Source organism: Suricata suricatta, chromosome 7 (genome assembly GCF_006229205.1).
Source record: "Suricata suricatta isolate VVHF042 chromosome 7, meerkat_22Aug2017_6uvM2_HiC, whole genome shotgun sequence".
Lineage (NCBI taxonomy): Eukaryota > Metazoa > Chordata > Mammalia > Carnivora > Herpestidae > Suricata > Suricata suricatta.
The window spans coordinates 48311841-48332745 of NC_043706.1; the positions used below are offsets into that span (position 1 = coordinate 48311841).

The 20905-nt window shown below is 42.3% G+C and overlaps 1 protein-coding gene and 1 long non-coding RNA gene across 2 annotated transcripts in view; one reads left to right on the top strand and one right to left on the bottom strand.

The window, feature by feature from the left end:
* Positions 1 to 3561: 3561 nt before the first annotated feature.
* The window catches only part of PAQR8 (progestin and adipoQ receptor family member 8), a 42880-nt gene continuing 25536 nt past the window's right edge, over positions 3562 to 20905 (top strand). Inside the window, exon 1 of the mRNA XM_029943833.1 lies at positions 3562 to 3677. The gene's annotated coding sequence lies outside the window, so the exon portion shown is untranslated. The remainder of the gene's footprint in view (positions 3678 to 20905) is intronic.
* Positions 10180 to 16141, bottom strand: LOC115295689. Its single transcript, XR_003910530.1, has 3 exons — positions 16054 to 16141; positions 11062 to 11174; positions 10180 to 10282 (listed from the first exon to the last, which is right to left on the bottom strand). It is a non-coding gene; the product is annotated as an uncharacterized LOC115295689 (long non-coding RNA).

The window sequence follows — 20905 nt, forward strand, 5'->3', positions numbered from 1 at the left end:
TCTCTCTCAAATTAAATAAACATAAAAAAATTTTAGGGGCGCCTGGGTGGCTCAGTTGGTTAAGCATCCGGCTTCGGCTCAGGTCATGGTCTCATGGTTCATGGGTTCGAGCCCCGGGTCGGGCTCTGTGCTGTCAGCTAGCTCAGAGCCTGGAGCCTGTTTTTTGTTTTTTTTTTTCTTTTATAATTTTATTTTTTTTAATTTTTTTAATGTTTTATTTATTTTTGATACAGAGAGAGACAGAGCATGAGAGGGGGAGGGTCAGAGAGAGAAGGAGACACAGAACTGGAAGCAGGATCTAGGCTCTGAGCTAACTGTCAGCACAGAGCCTGACATAGGGCTCGAACCCACGAACATGAGATCTGACCTGAGCCAAAGTTGGAGGCTTAACTGACTGAGCCACCCAGGCACCCCTGGAGCCTGTTTTGGATTCTATTGTCTCCCTCTCTCTCTCTGACCCTCCCCCGCTTGCGCTGTCTCTCTCTGTCTCTCAAAAAAAAAAAACATAAAAAAATTTTTTTTAATGTATGAAGTTTAGGGATATTATCCCATCACATGCACTTTGAGCTTCTTGGAAAAACAACGCTATGTAAACACACCATGAAAGTAATAGAAAAACAGTGTCAGTGTGGTATGTATACAACATAAAATGGACCAAATTATTTTGTTAGAGTTTGGGACAAAAATAGCTCCTTAGTCTTGCATATCTATTTTTTAATTACGCCGTATACTGGCTGTGTCTGTGGTTTTCAAGGGCAATCTGAAAGGGAGATGTGTCTGATAGAATGTTGATTGGGTTAGCAGTTTAGCATTCTTGTTTTAGAGGAGATTCTGCAATAGCCCAGATCTTGCCTGTTTCCAGCTTTTGGAAAAACCCCAGGTCAAAATTTTGTTGCCCGATGAAAGTGTTACATGGAGGGAGGTGGCTGTGAATTTCTATATACTAAAGGCCATCCTTACTATTCCTCAAGAAAGATCCAGGGGCCTTTTATTAATTCGAAAATAGTAAGGTCACTTTAGGACTCTTTTTTCCAGAGTTGCCAAAATATCACTTGCACTGTCCAAACTGAAGTGGGCCATCACCTCGGAGTAAAAAATGGAAGAAGCTAGTGTGAGATTCAAGTAGTTTTAAAAAGGCATGAAGGATTGAATGTACTTAAGACTACTAAATGGTACGTTTGAAAAACAGTTATGGTGGCAAATTTTATATTATGCTTACTTTACCACGATTAAACCTTTTTTCAAAAGGTTAGGATGATAACATTTATGTTATGTGTATTTTACCACACTTAAAATCTCCACTGATAAACAGAACACTCTGACCACAGATAAAAATGCCTGACACCCATTGCACTCTATGCTGCACTTTTATGCCTGCCCCCAAGATAAAGGTTCATAGGAAAGGAACATTTACCATTTTCTTACCTGCCATTGAGAAAGACTTAAAGGACTTGTTGTTGCAAGAGAACCCTTCTCCATGCTTTAAGTGGAAGGAGAAGAAAAGCTGCAAGAATAACCAACATGCATTTCACAGACTCATCAGCTTTCACTGACAGTTCCCTTCAGTTGAACTGAGCCTGTGGTTGGCCCTTCATATGTGCTGACCTGTATGTAATTTTTTTTCTAACGTGGCAGAGAGAGGAAAACAAGGGACTTTTTATATCTTCTCAATCAGCTTTGCTGTACATTTATGATCTCTGGCCAAAAATAAATGCCTGTTAATATTGAAGGCTTGTGTTTTCATAAATACAGGAGAATTCTCTGACTTTTTGGGGTGAAGCAGAGATGGCGACGGCAAATCTGCCAGAGGCCTACTATGACATTTCCACCAGTATCTATATGTGCTGGGCCTGTGATCCTGTGGGAGGAGCAGTGGTCCTGAAGACTAGGCCCTTTACTCTTTCCTAGTCCTGACACTGTCTCAACCCTGGCCATTTAACTGCTAAGTTTAAATGTCTTCATTTATGAAATTCAAATAACCCTTGTTGGAAAACCTACTATCTTTGCTTCATGATATTTTGCTGAAGATAAAGATGATAATGGATTTTAAAATGTTTTGAAAAGTGAAAACACTGTACAAATTTGGGGTGTTTTGTTAAACATGTCACTGAAGCAGGGTGGCATAATGGCAAAGTGCCAGGTATCAGCAAACCAGCGTTAGGCCTGATTGTCTCAGAAAAGTAATGACATGGGTGCCTGAGTGGCTTAGTGGGACTCTTGATTTTAGCTCAGGTCATGGTCTTGGGGTCATGAGTCAAGCCCACCATAGCGCTCAGCACAGAGTGTGGAGCCTGTTCAGGATCCCCTCTCTCCTTCCCCCCATCTGTGTCCTCCCTCTCAAAATATATAAACTTAAAAAAAAAGAGAAAGGAATGACATGAATCAAATGAACCTCCTCCAGTAGCATTGGTTTAGACCATCTTCTCAGGGGTTTTCTTTTTTCCCAGATCATGGACTCCGCTTTTTAATAGCAAAGCCAATTTGATTCGTTAACTTGTTAATTGGTATTCCTACATCTTTTCTTTTCTTTTCTTTTCTTTTCTTTTCTTTTCTTTTCTTTTCTTTTCTTTTCTTTCTTTTCTCCTCCTCCTCCTCCTCCTCCTTCTTTCTTCTTATTTTTTTGAGAGAGAAAGAGAGCAGGAACAAGGGAGAAAGGCAGAGGCAGAGGGAAAGAGTGAGAGTGGGGAGAGAGAGAGAGAGAAAGAGAGAATGGGAATCCCAAGCAGGCTCCACATCAGTCTGGAGCCCTCTGCAGGGCTCCATTCTGAGACGGTGGGATCATGACCTGAGCCAAAACCAAGAGTCTGATATGCAACTGACTGAGCCACTCAGGAGTCCCAGCCCTCCCACCTCTTAAGGGTACCTTTGTCATGGTAAAATAGAGACGCTGTGGGTGCGGAGAGAAGTCTGGGACCTGGAGTGGAATTTCCTCCCCCTGCCCTGTCCCCTTATACGTGTAGATCATTGATATTGCAGTCTGGCTAGCGAGCTGTGTGGATTGAGGATATGCGGGTACAGAAGTGGGTTCCTAGCATGTCAGCGTTAGAAGTTTGTGTGGTGCATAATCACGGCAGAGTACTTCACGGGTGTCTATCAGGGATGTGAAAATGTGTGTCTACAAGAGCCCTCCCTGGTGTGTTATAACATGACTTCATAGGCAGAATGACCCTGAATGTGCGGATACGGGTGGTTGAGAGGCCAGAATCTGAATCATCTTGAGACTGAAGAAGTTTGTTGTTGTTGCCGTCCCCATTCTCCAAAAACACCCCCCAACGCCAAAACCCAGAAAACCCTCAGAAATGGCCTCCTGGAGTGAGTTCTTGAAACGGATAGGACAGCGGTTAACGTGTCTCTTTCTCAAGCCCTCGGGTCTGTCCAGCTGACAGGGGCCGCGCGGGTCTGACCCCGGGGTGGAAGGAAGAGGTGTCAGTCAACTCCTGGGTGAGGCGGCACCCGAGCCGCGGTGGGCGCGCGGGTTTGCGCATCCCGCCCCCGGCCGGGAAGGGGCGGAGCCGGGCGGCGCCCGCCCCCGGCGGTCCCCTCCCCCGGGCCGCTCCCCTGTGCTGTACCCGCCGCAGTCACCGCCGCCTGCGGGAAGCTGGGAGCCGGGAACCCGAGCCGGAGTGCGGGCCGGGTCGGGCTGGGCTCGCGCGCGGGCTCAGTCGCCGCTCCTGCCGGTGAGTCGGAGGCGCAGAGCCGGGCGGGAGGGGGCTCTGGACCGCGACGTTGAGGAGCCCCTGGGGAGCGAGCGCGGGGTGAGGGGCAGGGATGTCAGGACCGCGACGTTGGGGAGCCCCAGATCCCGAGCCCGGAGGGGCGTCTAGAACCGAGAGGTTGAGGACGCCGAGCTCGGGGGTCGGGGCTCAGCGCCTCGGTGTTGGGGAGTCTCAGAGCCTGAGCCCTGAGGGTGAGGCGGCAGGTCAGGACCCAGACGTTGGGGACTCCTGGAGCCCGAGGCTGGAGGACCTAAGGGTCAGGACCGCGATGGGGAGCTCGGTGCCGGAACAAGGGTGTCCTGTCGGCATTCTCGGGGCGCCCTCGGCAGGGCGGAGGGGAACTAAGACCGGGAGGGGAGTGTGGAGGGGAGGAAGCCCGAGGCGGGCGGGGCGGAGGGGGGAGCCCCGGAAAGGGTCAGGGGGTGGGGAGGCGTGTGGTTTCTCGGGGGAAGAGATGGAGGGGCTTCTCCGAGAGGGGGCGCCGGGAGCAGAATTGTGGCGGGAGCCGGGGTTAACGCTGTGGAGCATCGGGAGTCGGAGGGATGGAACCCCGCGGCAGAGGATCGGGGTGGCTGGGGGTGAGGGGGCAGGGACTCTCGGAACGTCTCCGCCTAGGGGACGCACCCTCTCGGTGGAATGGGGTCATGGAAACCTCCAGAGGGCATTCACTCCGGGGAGCAAGACCAGTGCTCCCCAGATGGGGGGCGGGAGGGGCCTGGGCGAGGCGCACCTCGCTGACCTGGCGCCGGGACCTGAAGGCAGCGAAGGCACCGCGGCTTCCAATGCATCTGGGGGACCTGGAACACAGACCCACCGCGGGGAGATCCACGGGCCGGGATGGAATCTTTTGCTGCATCTCCTGTTTCTAAGTTGTGTTAGAAGTGATTTTGCCTGGGGACCCGTTGAGAACTGTGTGCGCTTTCAAGAGTAGCTTAAGGAGTGAGATTTCAGATGGGCAGGTAAATTCTGTGTGTGCCTTTAGGACAACTCGTAATAAAGTTGTGTTTAATTTCTAGATCCTTTTGTGTTACCTGGTCCCCATTCTTCTATACTCTGGGAGAAGCTGTTTCTGAATTTAAAACGAGGAAAATCAACAACAGAGCCGCGGGGGGCGGGGGGCGCGTGCTTGCGCGCACAGCCAGGGACTCACGCCGCCCACAAATGCACTGCATTCCACAGCAGAGTAAACACGAGAAGTATAGTACAGTTTTGGGCTGTTTGTGTTGATGAGGACTTCCTTTACTAAAGTTGATAGGAAGCTACCTGCATGGAAGGTGAACTGTCCTTGACTGCCGTCTTACGATGTCCCCACCTCTGAGCTGCTACACCCTTGACCAGGTCACCTGGCATTGCACTAGGCTGTTTAGGGCCTCAGTGGATGGGTATCCGAATGTGTGTCTAGAGATAAACAAATGACCAGTACATTTTCCCCCCTGCTGTTTATTTTGGGTATCCAGCTTCCTTCAATTAGTTAAATGATAGTGTATATTAATGTATCCCTGTGGTTAATTTTGTATGGCAATTAGTTTAATTATTCGTATAACAGATAATTCAGGATGAGCCAGGGCCCTAGGAATCCTGTTGAGTGGATTTCTCCATTGAAAGTTGCCTGGGCTTTGGGGGGGGGGGCGGGGAGGTGACCCTCACTCCTTTTCCTCTGAGCTGTTGTTATGGATCCATCTTCTGACCAAGGACTATTTTGGCAGCTAGCTTATGTTGGGCCTCTTATTTTTCTTGATGAAAAAGAAATCTCTTCAATAATTGTGCAAGTTAACAGAAAAGTGATTTATTCATTTTGCTAGTATCATTTCAGGACAAGTTCCCCCCCCCCCCCCATCAAGGGGGTGTTCAGAACCTTGCACCAAAATCTGCATTATCATTATTGCACAGCATATTTATTTACTTGGATATAGCTAGCTGATTCTTTCAATTCATTATCCAAATGTTAAAATAAATATGCCAGTATTTATACATTCAGATGAGTATTTCTCCCCTTCAGAAGCTTCATCTTGGCAAGCTGTGGACTAATTCTAGTGATGCTGTCATTGCTGAGCATAATTTTAGAGCTCCTGGCTTGGAGTTGTCTTCAGAGTTTGTAACACATTTACTGAGTTGCCTCCATGATGGCAAACCTCCCTCAGTTGGTAAAGAGCCAAATACCAAGTGGGACCAACTCTGGTTTCTGAGGTCAAGAATTGAGGTAGTAATAGGAAGTATGCCCATTAAAGTAATGGAAGTCCTCTTGAAGGACTGGCAGTTTTAAAGGGGGCATCCAGTAAAGTTATGTGTATATATTTCAGATTGGAAAGTAATAGATTTGAAGTACAAATTTTATTTTGGTGTATATGCTCTAATATGTGTGTAAAAAAAATTGTTCCTATCACCTATCTTATATCTGAATGGCCTATTGGGCTGGGGAAAATAAGCCTTTCTTTTCTTTTCCCTTTCAAGATACCCTTTACCAGGCAGTTTCCATTACTGTGCATTTTTACATAAGACAAAACAAAGACTTGCTTTCTTTCAAAAACCAAGGTACCCAGAAAGTCACTTACCCGACATGTAGTTAATGCCTGGCTGGTACTTGAGTTTTTATGTGAAAGGATCTAGATTGAAATAAGAGGAAGAGAGTGAATTCTGCAAATCCATTTCAGTTTTGGGACTCCGTGGCACACAGTGTGAAAAGTTAACATACTCCTTTTTTTCTTCCATTTTTTCCTCTAAATTACGATTTTTTTAAGGTTATATAACATAATGCTTCATACCCTCATGGCTTGATTCTTGATCTAGCTGTGATCTTGGGCAAGATATTTATTTCATCTCTTTCAGCCTCAGTTTCTAACCTTAAAATGAAGATGCTAATGAGTATGTGCCTAATGAGGCTGTAATGAAGATGAAATGAATGTAAATCCCTGAGTGCAGGGCCCAACACGTAAGTGCTCAATAGAGTCTAGCTAGTTTTGTTATTAATGTTGTTTATTGATAGTTTTATATTAAAATTCCTTTGAAGCCATGTATAAATTTATCATTTCCCAGGTACTGATATTCCCTCTGTTGGGCTGTTCAAATGAATATGTGAATGAGAACATTTTGTTTTTACTCTCCTACCTTATTAGGAGTTTTTTTTACGTGATCTCAAAAAGCAACCATTACTAGCTACTTTATTTTGAAATCAGATTTTTTTAAACGAACATTCTTGTTTTAATTGTATATTAGGTATAACAGTGTGGTGAAAATCTGAAGGAAAAAAAACTTTAAAATCTCCTCCTATAATTATTATCCTTGATCAGTCAACTACTATTCTAATGTACTAGCTATCTTTCTCTTGGCATGCATTGAAAAGGACGATTCTGGTGCATGTTTGTTTTAGTTAAACTTAATTTCTATCTGCTTTGTTAAATGACAAGGAAGAATAACTTGGGACTAAGCTCTTGGCTCTTTCATAGATATCGACATTAATTTTTTTCTGATTTAGGAATTTTGTTAACGCAAGTTAGAAGGATGTAAAAATGTGGGAAAATAATTTTATCTTAGTTTTAATTATCCAAATAGTTGGAGGTTACTATGAAATAGATGCTTCATGAAATGTTTGACTTTTAATGAGCGTTCTCTGTTTTAGGCAGGTATGTGCAGGAGGTAGAGATAGAAACAGACTTGTCCTCCAAGAGTTCACATAATATGTTACCTCAGGACCATTCATTAGCAAGTTTTTTCTTCTAATGGCTTATGGGGATGAGCATTCATATGGATTGTGCTACAAATTATTTTCCCTCAATTTCTTGGAGAAGGCTAACTATACAGATCTCTTAATGGTGCTCATATTTTTGAGGTGGATTAACTATTTTGGAATTAGATCGCGCTGTGCAGTCATTTGTCATGAAAGGAGATAATGGCTATAAAAATACATAGTGTATTGTAAGTGGTATATAAATGTAGCATAAGGTGGTAAATTGTTGTACAGTACTTTCCTAGAGTGTTCTGATTATTGCTTCCATAGTTGTGTTTGGTTCCAGCTCTGTCTCTTTTCTGAGTGGTGGCTTAGAGTATGAAGAAATAAGATAGCATGGTGGTTAGACTAGAGTCGTGGTTCTTAATGTGGAGGGGAATGACACCTCACCCCACATTTGGTAATTTCTGTAGATATTTTCTATTACCACAACTGTAGGAAGAAAGGATGTTACTGGATGTAATAAGTAGAGGCCACAGATGCTGTAAAGCATGATAAAATGCGGAGGAGAGCCCTCCAAACAAAGACTTTCTAATCGAAATGTCAGTAGTGCTAAGAAACCCTGGACTGGAGCATGGGATCTGGAGTGGGCGTCAACCTGCATTAGCATCCTAGCACAACCCTGGGTGAGATCCTTAAACCTGGGATTTTATAAAACTTGTGTCTGAGGAGATATTGTGGAATTAAAAGAGATAATGTATATAAAGTGCTTAGTACACAGAAGGTGCCCAATAAATGGTAACTCTTAGTATTATGTCTGGTTAGTAAATCCAAGGGTTATGCATCAAACTGTATAGAGTTGGTTGTTTAACTCATTGTACACAAAACCAATCCAGGTTTCCTGATCCCATCTGTGTGTCCAAGAGTAGGAGAGAGACACAGACTTAGGGCCTCCAGCCCCTGTGTTTCCTTCTGCATTCTGGCCCAGCTTCTGCCCTGGTTCTGCCCTGGTTCTGCTAGGCAGCTAAGTGTAGCCTGAAGATGACTCCAGCCAGATGAACAGGACAGTCAGTCCCCAGACCTCTCTTGGGTAGAGGAAAGGTAAGCTGAGAATGGAGGCACTCTCTGTTTTATGAGGGCTAAACTGGGAAGGAGATAGCCAGGGTGAGAAGACAAAGTTGATCTCCAGGATCTACTCAGACCACTGTGTATGCCTGGTCAGAGCTTTCTCTGCTATGTGAGAAGGCTCTGAGCAAGGTCTGGCAGTTTCCCTGTATTTTTCTTAGCCCCTCCTACTCAAGCAACACGTTCTTGTAGGGGTCCCTTTACTTTTAAAAGAATCGTCCAAATCCACTCGTGTTTGTTCTGCATGGGGTTATCAGCCACCTAGGGGGAGATAAGTGGCCTCCCATAAGGCCCAGGCTCTGCTTTGATCTCTTTGCCTTTCTGTGTTCTCCTGGTGCACACTGGAGCCACCTGAGTGAGTAATCCACTCACTGTACCAGTGGAGCTTCTGCAGGGTTGGGACAGGGCAACCATTCTGGGTGTAGAGAGCATTTAACAGACCAGTATGTAAGTAACACAGTGGGTTTTTTTTTTTTTTAGCTGTGAGCTAGAAACCATTAGTTGTGTTGTACAATAAAATCAACTGCAGCTCTCTTAAGAATGCTAAAGCCTCAGGGGCTCTGGATGGCTCATTCAGATAAGCATCTGACTTTGGCCAGGGTCATGATCTCCAGTTCATGAGTTCAAGCCACACATTGGGCTCTGAGCTGTCAGCACAGAGCCCAGAACCTGCTTTGGATTCTGTGTCTCCTTCTCTCTCTCTGCCCTTCCCCCACTCACATTTTGTCTGTTTCTCTGTCTGTCTGTCTCTCTCTCTCAAAAATAAATAAACATTAAAAAAAAGAAGAATGCTAATGACTTAGCCCCACCACAAACCATTGATTCGGAATTTCAATGGGTAGGTTGTGGGCATGAGATTTTTAAAGTTATTCTGATGCCCAGTTAGGACCATGCCTTTTGGAATTAATGAGCTGTATTGAAAAGGAAAGGGAAGGAAGAGGGAAAGAAGGAAAGGAAAGAAAGAGGGAATGGATAAAAAAGAATTTAATTAAAAGTATCAAGGTAACATAAGAATTATTTGTTAGGCTTTTGTTTTAGCGATGAATGTGTGCCTATTGGCAATGTAAAATACATTTCTTCTAATGGGTTGCCATCAAAAAGTTTGAAAAACATTGTTTTGGAGCCTTAGAGGTATTTAATTAATATTGACAAATATACTTCTTTCAGTGTTCCTGTGTGAGCATCTGCTGGACAAATTTCAAAGTGCTTTTATGTTCCTTGTCAAATACAGCTTTTGCAGCCATCCTATGGAGGCCTAGAGAACAGACATCATCATATTGATTTTTTTTTTCCTTACAGATGGAGGGAACTTAGGGTTGGTGAAGGTAAGACATTTGTCAAAGTCACAATGAGGAAATGTCCAAAACAGGGACTCAGGCTTCCAGGGCTTCTGATTACTGCTACAGGGCTCAGTCTACCACATCTTTCTGCCTCTTCGGATCAGCAGACCCCATGAGAAGGAATTACAACTTGAGCATGAGTCCTACTTCAGCATTATAAAAATAATACTGCCATTGCTCTAACTGTCTATTGCCATTGCTCTAACTTCTAGATTCCTGCCTCTAGGGACAGTTTAAATAACCGGGAAATGACCCCATGTCTTAATTTGCTCAAGTTGCTATAACAAAATACCATAGACTGGTTGGCTTAAACAACAGAAGTTTATTTCTCACATTTCTGGAAACTAGGAAGACCACGAAGATGAAGGTGCCAGCAGATTCAGTTCTTGGTGAGGACCTTCATCCTGGTTTACAGATAGCCACCTTCTTGCTGTGTCCTCCCATGGCAGGGAGAGAGAGAGAGAGAGAGAGAGAGAGAGTGCGCGAGCGAGCGAGAGAGCTCTTCTCCTCTACTTATAAGGGCAGTAATCTCATCATGGAGACCCAGTCCTAATGACCTCATCTAAACATAATTAGTTCCCAAAGATCCCACGTTCAAATATCAGTCATCACACTGGAGGTTAGGGCTTCAACAGAAGGATTTGGGGGAGGGGCAGGGAACACAAAAGTCTAGTATTTGTAGCTTCCACTCAGCTTTCCTAGTATGTGGCTGGAACCCTATACACCACAGGGATTAAGTGAGGAAGGCCCTCTCTGCTGCCTGATCTATTTTAGGGATCATTGTCCATGTTGTTTGTGATGTTTAATACCATGAATTGCTGAAATTTATGATGGGATTTTGGTAGTACTGTCTGAGAAGGAACCTGAACACTAACTCTGCGGAGTGAGATCTTGATGGACTTCTCACTGGCCTGGGACCCAAAGGATATTTTGTTCATGCACACATTCATTCATTCATTTATTCATTCATTCATCAAATGTTAAGGGCCAGGTTCTGTGCTAAACAGTGGGGATAGAATGATAAGCAAAAATGCAGCCCTGGCGCTTATGGAGGATACAGTTTGCAGGTAAGTTTTAGAGATGACACTCCACTTTAAAGATGGGTAGGAGGGAATATTTTTATGGTTTTTGAATACCTGTATTCAGGGCTAAAATGACCAGGACAAAGCAAAATTCAGGCCAAGTGTAAATAGGAGAGGGCTGATTGGTTACTTACTGAGAAGCTTAGAGTGTCACATTCTTCCACATTCAGAAACCACACTTGGACAAAAGTGGGAAACTGCTCTCTGTTGTAAGGCAGCTGGTTTGGATGATCAGGTTGAGTTAAGCCTGAGGATTAAGAAAGACTTTTCTCTGCATGTCTAGCAGGGTATGAGCTTCCAAGCCATTTAGATAGCTAATACGCTATGAGTATTTTCTTATGTGAAGAGAATTCAGTACTCTATCAGAATAGTATTTGTTGAATGAGTGAATTAGTAATAATTATGATGAATGTTAAAATATGAGAGAGGTAATTGGAGACCACATTTTTGAGATGAGCACATCCAGAGAGGTACCAAGGCTAGCTCTCCCACTTTAGGAGGATGCAGCTCCCCAGGCTGAGCTGGTCTCTGACTTTAACCATCCCTAATTCCTAGAATTTGAAGCTCAAAGCAAAGGTTACTGATTTTAAGAATTTTTGTTCATTTTGAGATGTAGCTAGCATTGAGGGCAGTGACATTTATCCTTCTAGGGTGATGTACTCCAAGATTAAGAAAAGCAAAGAAGAAGAAATGTTTCTATTCTCAAGCAATAGAGAATTGCTTGCTTTCCCATCAGTAGCTTGAAACTATGTGTTTGCTTTATCCTTGACCTGCTCTTTGGAGGCTAAGAGAATACCCAAGAGGTTAAAGGTAAGTCTACAGTTGGGAAACCAGAGGAAGGCTACACTTATCCCAACCAATTGAAGATGGAATTAAAACACACATGTTTTGCTGAATGTGGCTTATAGATCAACCATCTTCTCATTTTCCTTTTAGATTCCCTCTAAAGAGGACTGGTAAAGTATAAAACATGGAAGGAAAGAAAGGATGGTGTAAGATCAATGTTGGCATGTAATGGGTCTTGGATTAGAAAATTTTATATTCTCCATGGTGTGTTTAAGTTTGTCCAAAGAATTCATTCCAAGAGTTCCATCTTAGTTTTTTTTTTTTTCTTCCTGCACTTAAGCAAAATAAAGGCATTGATATTATTCTCTGGAGCTGCCAGGAACCCTGAGCACTTGAGAATATGGAATTAGTCAGTTTCATGCATGCATTAATGCTGAGGTTGGAATTGGCTGCAGTACTAGAATGTCACCCAGACAAGTTCAGGTAAAGCTGCAAGAATGTCATTGAAACTGGGCAGCATTTCAGGTAGAGACTGACTCATCAGATCCTGGCATGGTAAAGGGTTCAGATTAATTCATGAGGTGCTATCGGTATTTCTTGGGTTTTGTGCTCCCCCCTTTTGTTTTCTCTTTAAAACATTCTGCATGATGATGTGTTGTTTCTGGTTTCTGTCTCTGGATATAATGCCACCTTCTGAGTTGCTGCTGTCTTGGTCCTTGGCAATTTCCTGTCTCATCTGGAGACTCATTCTAATGGAGGAGCACTTGGAAGGATGAGAGAGAAAAAGGAAACAGATTTTCTTGGGGGTGTAAATGGAATCATGCCAGAGCAGCAGAGGTGGGATTCAATTTGGAAATCTGTCAGTTCACATATAGGGATTTTTTTGAATATGCAGTAAGTGCCTAACACTGTGCTAGATACTTTGAGGGATTCAAGAGAGTCATAAAGCATGATTTTGATAACACACTTGGCGCATCAAAGTTTTCTCATATGAAAGAGAAAGAAAACTTTAAATCGCTTATAGTTAAGTGCAGGGCTGTGAGGCACTGGTAGTGGGTGTGTGCCACTCAGGTTAGAAAAGGGCAGAGTCATTGTGAGCTCTTAAAATCAGTGTAATTCAGGAGAAACAACCTGAGTGAGATCTTGGAGGGGGGTAACATTTAGATAGAGCGGTGGGTATTTTGATGGGAGAAGCAGTTGAAGCAACACCTCAGAGGCAGAAATCAGAACGGTACATGTATGTGGTGTATGTAAGGCCTTGAGGAAATCGCTTCATTCTGCTTAGGTTTTTTCCATCTCCCATGGCACCACTTCATATATTGTGTGTTAGTTGCTTACACTCTGTCTGCACTGGGTCACAGTGGTCATGAATGTAAGGAATACATGGGCAGGATTTCAGATGTAGATTCCTTCTTGCAACTGGTGTTTGGAGAAAGGAAAAGAAAATGAAATCATTAAAAATTATTTTTCAAGGGCCTGCTCTGTGCTTGGCATTAGTTTTAGTTGGTAGAGATACAGACATGATCAAGATCCCTGCTTTCATGTAATATGTATTCTCTTGAGAGGAAACGGACAATAAGTAAATCAGGAAAATATATACTTTTAGGATGTGAAAAATCTTATGAAGAAAAATAACTCAGGGTAAGGAGAAAGAGAGTGCTGGTTGTCGGTAAGGTTAAGAATAAGATGGGGCGCCTGGTAGCTCAGTCGATTAAGTGTCCGACTCTTGGTTTCAGCTCAGGTCATGATCCCACGGTTCCTCAGTCCGAGCCCCGCATCCAGCTCTGCGCTGAGAGTGTGGAGCTTGCTTGGGATTCTCTCTCCCTTCTCTGCCTCACCCCTGCTCACTCTCTCTCAAAATAAATAAATAAACTAAAACTAAACTTAAAAAAAAGAATAAAATAAAGATTTTAGATTAGCACTTAACTTCCCTAAAGAAGCCTGGATCATCACTGGATCATTCCTGAAGTTTTCACTAATGGAGTTCTGGTTCTATTGTTTATAGTTATCTCATGCATTGACTACCCACTATCTACATATAGTGGACATTCAGCCAACATCTCACAGTTATAATAAGAATGGCCTTGCTAGACCTGAATTGGACCACATTTTTCTCTTTACTTTTTATACTTTTTTAAAAATTTAAAAAATATTGTCACAGATATTTATGGAAGGAGAAAAGAGAATCACATAGGAGAGAACATGTAGGTATTGATTACAGTAACATAGTTATTTATATATCAGCTCTGTGGAGAAGACTGAATGCAGCTGAATTAAAATTTTGTCAAATTAAAGAGAAAGAAAATATTAGAGTATAGTTATGTGGCCTCAATATGTCTCATCGCCTGGAGAACCACTGGGTCTAAATATTAACCAAATTCCAAAGGAGGGAGTAACAATACACCCATGCATTCCCACAGGCATATAGAGACATACAGTAACTACTATGTACTGAACAATTACCACGTGCCAGGCATTGTGCAATGCACTTTATTTACATTATTTCTAGTTCCTAAAACAGCCTAAGAAGGGAGATGTCTTAGTTTACAAATGAGAAAACAGAAATGGCTAGCCTAAGGCCATTTTAGTTTGTAAGTGTCAGACCGGGGGTGGCTGATTTCTTGTTTGTGAGAGGGCATGGGGTGGGTGAGTTGGGGGTTAACTAGGGACTCCCTTAGAGTGCAAATCTAGCCTGGAATTGGTCCAGGGTGGGTTTTCCTGACCATTCAGCTCATCACCCTAAAGGGCTCCAGAAGCTGGAAATTTCTGGAACTGACTCTGAATTTATATATGTGGTTTATATATGTGGTTTCCCGAACCTAGAGGAGGCATAGACTCAGGTGGCAGGGGGTGGAAGGTGGTGGTGAGGTGTGTATTGAGCATTTTTTCATTATCTCATATAATGAAATCTGCAAAATTGGATATATGCATAATGAAAACTTGGAGGAGCTTTGCTCTGGGCTGGGGTGATGGCAGCTCAGTGTAATCACTAATTTATCTAAAGCTGACTCAAACCCTGACTTATGTATCTCACTAAAAGATATGGAAAAATGAATATTTATTGGATGTGGTTGATTTAGTAAAGCACAGAGAATGAATAACAATCAATTTAAAACAGGTCTGATGGTGAAAAGGTTGGGCAATAATGGATGGCCTAGAATGACAATGAAGTTCAGTGCTTGTCTGACTCCCCCCGCCCCCATCGCTGGCCCCAGGACCCCATCCAGGTCTCTAGAGGGACCAGCTGCTATCCACATGCCTCTTTGACCCAGCAACAGTGCATTCAAGGCCTTCTCTGATCTATAACAGATTACATTTCATTGAGCACATGTGTGCTAGCAGTTTTATGCATATTATTTTCTCTCTCTCAAACTTTCTTTAGAGAAAATTTCAAAAAGACAGTGGTGTACAGAATGGTATAATAAACCCGCATGTGTCCATCCCTCAACTTCAACAATTACCAACTCGTGGCCAGTTTCTTCATATACATATACCGTAGGTTTAGATGATTTTGAAGCAAACCCCAGAACTCATATTATTATTTATGAGCAGTTTTGAATGCATTTCTAAAAGATAGGACTCCTTAATTATAATTCTTTAAAATTTACAACAACCTTGTTTATTAGCCAGGTACTGTTATATCTTCATTTTATAGATGAAGACAGTGAGACTCAAGATTAAATTACTTGCCCAAGGTCACCCAACTTGTAAGTGGCAGTCAGAATTCAAACCCCTATCTTAACTCCACAGACTATCGTGTTAACCACTGTGCTGTGTGGTTGCCACTAGACCTCTCTGCTGTAGCTAATCCTACACTACACAATTGGATCTTAGGGTAGAGGAAGAAACTTCCAGGGCCATGACCATTGATCTCTGTGAATTCAACAACCCGACCACTGCTGCAAATTGATTGGGTCTCTAAGCCCACAGGGACAGAATGAATGTGAAAGGCTTGGAATTGTCATCTCCATGAATGAAAGGACCCAGCCTGAAACATTGATGGATTTTTTCTGGGCAGCAAACCTGATAAAGCAGCATTATTGCAATAGTACTTGAGATGTTGGAGAAACCCACAAGGAGAAGGACTTGACAGAAAATATGACTGTCATTGGGCCGTGGCTGCCAAGAGAAGTAAAAGGTTTCTTTTAAAATGAATTTTCCTTTGGTTTTCTCTCTTGGCAGAAGGAATCAGTCTTCCCACTGAGTCTTTTTAGTTTGTTTCTAGCACAGCTAATTTGTTTATTTGTCTCCAGAATCACATGCCTGCCTACTCTCCCTTGCCCTTTCTTAAGGTCTCTTGCCTGCTTTGTTGTACTTACTGCCAAAAATGTTCTCCTCACCTGGGAGGCAGTTGGCTGACAACACAGAGTAGATGTTGGGAGGCCAATCTGTGTCTCCAGAGGGCTGACTTGGCTTCTGGCATCCAAGCCCACCTCAGGGGAGAGGGAGACAGATTATATTAGCTGGCTATGAAAGGGACTGTGTCATTTGCCTTGTCTGCACCCACTTGGTCCATCAGTGTTCAGAACAGAGCAGAAAGCAAGTAAATACTATTGATTGAGTGAAAAAGAGAGCTTTGCTGGTTCAAGTTCGAGAAATTGATTTTCCATTTTTCCTACCAAAACAAGCATCACATTGACTTTTCTGATTAATACACTCTTTTGTCTTTGGGATCACTGACATTTGCTTGATTCTCAGACCTCAGTCTTTTTTTTTTCTTCCTCTTTCTTCATGCATTTCTATCACAGAAGCTACACAAGCAGTGGGAACTACTCAGCTCCTACTTAACCCTGTCACCAGTGATCATATACTTGTCAGGGTGCAGATGAGGAAAAGCTTAGAAATCCCACCTTTGGTTCTGTTTGGGATGTGTCAGTAAGAACCTTAGATGGTGTCCTTTTCAGGGAACATGTATTTTATTTAAATACTTATTGTTGTGAATATTTTAAAATAGTTTATTATGATTGCTCAGACTTCTATTTTTTTGTTGTTGTTTAAATTCAGGTTAGCTAACATATCAGATAGTATTGGTTTTAGGAGTAGAATGCAGTGATTCATCGCTCACATACAACACCCAGTGCTCATCCCAACAAGTGCCCTCCTTAACCCCCATCACCTATTTAGCCCCTCCTTCCACCAACTCCCCTCTGGTAACCCTCAGTTTGTTCTCTGTATTCAAGAGTCTCTTATGGTTTATCTCCCGCCTCTTTTTATTGTATTTCATTTTTCCTTCCCTTCCAATACGTTCACCGGTTTTGTTTCTTAATTCCACAAATAAGTAAAACCATATGACATGTATCTTTCTCTTACTGCCTTATTTCGCTTAGCATAATATACTCTGGTTCCATCCATGTTGTTGCAAATGGCAAGATTTCATTCTTTTTTATTGCAGAGTAATATTCCTCTGTGTGTGTGTGTGTGTGTGTGTGTGTGTGTGTGTGTGTGTACCACATCTTTTTTATCCATTCATCAGTTGATGGACATTTGGGCTCTTTCTATAATTTGGCTATGGTTGATAGGACTGCTATAAACATTGGCGTGCATGTTTATAATAAGCATTTTTGTACCTCTTGGATAAATACCTATTATGCAATTGCTGGTTCATAGGGTAGTTCTATTTATAACTTTTTGAGGAACTTCCATGCTGGTCTCCAGAGTGGCTGTACCAGTTTGCATTCCCATCACCAGTACCAAAGTGCTTCCCTTTCTCCACATCTTGGCCAACATCTGTTGTTTCCTGAATTGTTAATTTAGCCATTCTAACAGGTGTAAGATGGTATCTCATTGTGGTTTTGATTTGTATTTCCCTGGTGAGGAATAGTGTTGAACATCCTTTTATGTGTCTTTAACCCTCTGGATGTCTTCTTTGGAAAAGTGTCTGTCTATTCATTTCTTCTGTCCATTTCTTCACTGGATTATTTGGTTTTTGGGGGTGTTGAGCTTGATAAGTTCTTTATACATTTGGGATACTACCCCTTTTTCTGATATGTCATTTGCAAATATCTTCTCCCATTCCACTGGTTGCATTTATTTTTGTTAATTGTTTCTTTTGCTCTGCAGAAGCTTTTTATCTTGATGAGGTCCAATAGTTCATTTTTGCTTTTGTTCCTACTTTTTAAAAACAGTCAGGTGAGAAAAACAGTGGACTGCAAGTCTCTTAGCTCTCTATTGTAGAGTCAGCTCAGGGATGACAAATACATGGCTCTGTGCCATGGCTCCCTCCTGATCTGGTGTCCCTCAGGAGCCCATGGCAGTAAATCAATGATAGTACCTTTCCCTCTGAGTTCAGCCCAGGCCTAGACTGCCTCTCAATACAGGAATCTAGGAAGCCCTTACCAAAGAGGTTGGCATGAGAGTTGAAATCTATTTGCTGTCTCCAAAGTAAATGGTTTTTAAAGGCCTCCCTGCACTAAAATCCCATGAGCCTTTCTGTCTGTTGTCATGTTAGGTCCTTAAAAGCTAGGGACCAGCTCTCCTCTTTCAGCCAGAATTGGATCAAGGTTGGGGGAGGGGAGGGAGATGTTACCAGCATCTGGAAAACAGATGATAGGGGAAAATGTTTTCAGTACTGACGGTTCATGGAGGATTTGGAGGCGGTGACTCTCTCTTTTCAAACCATAGGTTTGTGTAGATTTCCATAGTACAAACCCATAGTAGATTGGATTTATAGACTGTTGATTTAGTCAGTAAGACTAATTAAAGTCATTCTCTTCATTGGAGAAATGAAATGCTTAATGCTCAAGGGGAATATAAAGGAAATGGCAGCCCAGGCAACCCCTATCCTTAAGAGTTCCTGATCTGGTCTAGTATGATTTAAGCTGAATTTAGATTCACATAGTTGAACAAGAAATGAAAACAAGAAACTTAGTTATAATTAACTTACTCTCAGCTAACTAACAATTCTTTTTACTTTTGAAGACATTTGGAGGCTGTTAAGTGAATGACTGTGAAGCAACAGGACTTTCTTGACAGAAGATGTTTCAAGTACTCATGGCCATGGTATAGACAATGAACTAGGCTGGAGGAATGGCCAGCCCAGTCTATAGTCACCAGAAAAAATTGCTATCTGATAAATGAACTGTGCAGACAGAGGCTGTGAGGGCTGCTACAGGGCTGGCTGTCTCCAAGAAGATTGACCAAGGCTGCCAGGCTGCCCTCTGGGTGGTCAGGATCGGGCTGTGTGTCTTCAAGTGTGTTTTTTTCTTGTTGTTTTAACTGACAGTACATTCTTTTGCAAGCAAAAGTCAAAGAAAGTCTCATTTTGGAATTCTCTGGTTTACTAGCAAAGTCTGCGGAGACTCTTTTCCACTTCAGAAATCTCGACTGGATATTGGGGGTGGGGGAAAAGGGCAGGGAATGGGAAAACCACATAGGTCAACAAAACATTAGATTGGCCAAGTATTTTAAAGGTTATTTTTGTTTTTAAACCAGGTAAAATTTAGAGCCCTCCTTCCTACTTATATCTAGCAATGCTTATTTAAAAATCATATTTTAACTGAAATCATTCCTGGTTAACTATTATTCTTTACTTGCTCCATCTTTCTGTATATCATATAAAATGAGGCAAAAAAAAAAAAACCCACATCATTTGCTGCTGTTATTTGGAACCGTCTGAAGGAAGTAGTTGAATTTCTGGCAGAGATGAGTGGCTGGTGAGGCTGAAACAGCAAACTGGGGAATAATTGCAACTTTTCAGTAGATACTGCCATCCTTTGTGGAAGGGAGCGCTGGGATGGTGGAAATGGAACTGCAAGTACTGACCTTGAGTTTTCTGGTAACAATCGGTGCTTGTCTCTTCCCAAGACCATATGATCTGTGGAAGTTGCCTGAATAGCTTCTGGCTGGCACTGCTTCTTTTGTTTTCTAAAGGGACTCTTGGGATGTTAAACTTCATCTTTTTGGGTTAAAATCATCTTATATAAAAGCATCTTATTTGAATGTTAAGTGGATGATGAATTTAAATAATATTGGTTGTTACACGCTAAATAAGCTTAAAACTTGGAAGGGACACTTTCTGGACCTACAGTCCTCTTGTGTTAGGTTTATAATTACATACACTTTTTTTTTCAACTTTAATTCAGAAATCTCAAGTTGCTGGCCTTTATTATTCTCGGTTTACAGATGGTACTATTGGTGCCAGAAGGATTGTGGTTTATTTTTGAGTATGTGATTCATTTAATTTAAGTAGGATTTGGGCCTTGTGCCTTCCAGCTCACTTCGCCTCCAAGATCAATACAACCTCAAAGTAGGAAAAGTTGTCCATTTTTTAGTAGTGTTTATATAATGGATATGCCTTATTTACATTAATGACAGTGTTTCTACTAAATATAGCTTTGACTAATCAAAGTCTTCAGTCAAGCTAATTGTTACTGACACATTCCACTTTGAAGAAAAAACATAGAAGCACAAGAAAATAAAGTCCCATTAGAACTTTTATTTAAGAGCAACTTCTCAGTAAGGCTCTAGGCTCACCATAGCTACTGTCTAATCTTCTTGGCCATTGGCACCTCCATTTTCCAAGCTGCCTAATGATCACTGATTTCCAGAAGGAGCTGAAGGACTTGGATAGTTCTGAATTATACAAGTTATTTTCACTTACACATTGAGGAAAGTGAACTAATACATTTTAGAATGGTTTTCAATAAATGAGGTTGCAACAGCATTTCCTGAGTAGTATAGAAGCTCAGGGCAAAGCCTCGGAATAAGACTACCTGGGTACAGATTCTGGCTCCCCCACTTCCTGGCTGGGTGGTCCCTTCTCTTGGGCAAGAGACTTGACCTGTTGCTTCATCTGTACTCCATTTCACAGGGTTGTGAGGAACAAATGAGTTAATAACATGCAAAGAACTTAGAAGTGTGCCTCGAATAGAGTAATTACTCAATATATGAGTCATTATAATAGCTATTTTTGGCAACTGGATAAAGAGGAGTACCTGGTTGAGATGAGGGACAAATATATCTCTGGTTTCTGGCAGCCATTTACTGAGATAGGAACAAGGAACATGGGACAGAAGCAAGGTCAGTGGAGGAAACTGTTCTGTTAACGGTTGCGTTCATTTTGAGGTATTGCGTTACAAACGAGCAGAGATATCCAATGAACATCAGATATACTCCATGCCAGATAAGAACTAACTTTTCTGTGTACTACAGATTCTCTCCTTGGTTTTCTTATGGATTTCTTGTGAGCTCTCC